Source organism: Carlito syrichta, unplaced genomic scaffold, assembly GCF_000164805.1.
Source record: "Carlito syrichta isolate Samal-C Ts95f unplaced genomic scaffold, Tarsius_syrichta-2.0.1 Scaffold309926, whole genome shotgun sequence".
Classification (NCBI taxonomy): domain Eukaryota; kingdom Metazoa; phylum Chordata; class Mammalia; order Primates; family Tarsiidae; genus Carlito; species Carlito syrichta.
This window is the reverse complement of record NW_007254022.1, coordinates 1,763-2,626: the sequence shown is the minus strand read 5'-3', so window position 1 is coordinate 2,626 and position 864 is coordinate 1,763.

The following is an 864-nucleotide window of genomic DNA, read 5'->3' as shown; positions in this document are numbered from 1 at the left end:
TGGCTGGGAGCGGCCACTGCACTCCAGTCTGGGCGACAGAGTGAGACTCCTACTCAAAAACAAACAAAAATGAAACAAAACAAAACAAAATTATATAGATATATATATACACAAATGGTGGCATACTTCGTACAATTGTTCTGCAGCATGCTTTTTTCCCCACTGAAATCTTGGAGTTTGTTTACTCTTCACCCATTCATTCAACATAAATCTATCAAGCACTATAATAGATTGGATTATTGTTTGCTGTGCTCTCTGCCATGCACCTTTGGGAGACTCTTCCAGGAAGGAAGATAGAGTATAACTTCTCTTCCTTCTGGACTTTGTCCTTGGCCATATGATTTTCGTGGACCAATGAAATGTTGGTAGAGTTGTCAGTGTGTTAGTTCTAAGTAGAAGCTTAAAGAGATACTGAAAGTTTCTGTGTATTTCTTGTATATCAGGGATCCTAAATGATACTAAGAACCAACCTAAATCCAGCCTGTGACCTTCAGCTTGTGGCAGTGCCACCCATAGCTACCTGACATATTCATGTGAGAAAAATAAATGTCCTTTGTTATCATAACCAGAAATAAATTAAGACCTATATTGTTCCCAGACACTATTATAGGCACATGGGTTCATTAGGGAACCCATCAAAAATCTTTTTTGTGTCGGGCTCAGTGGCTCAGCCTGTAATCCCGCGCCTTGGGAAGCTGAGGTGAGTGGATTGTCTGAGCCTGCTGGTTCGAGACCCACTTGGGCAACTTGGTGAGAGCTCATCTCTACAATAAATCAAAAAATTAGCCGGTCGTGGTAGCGTAAGCCTGTAGTTCCAGCTACTTGGAAGGCTGAGGCGGAAGGATGGCTGGAGCCCAGCAGGTC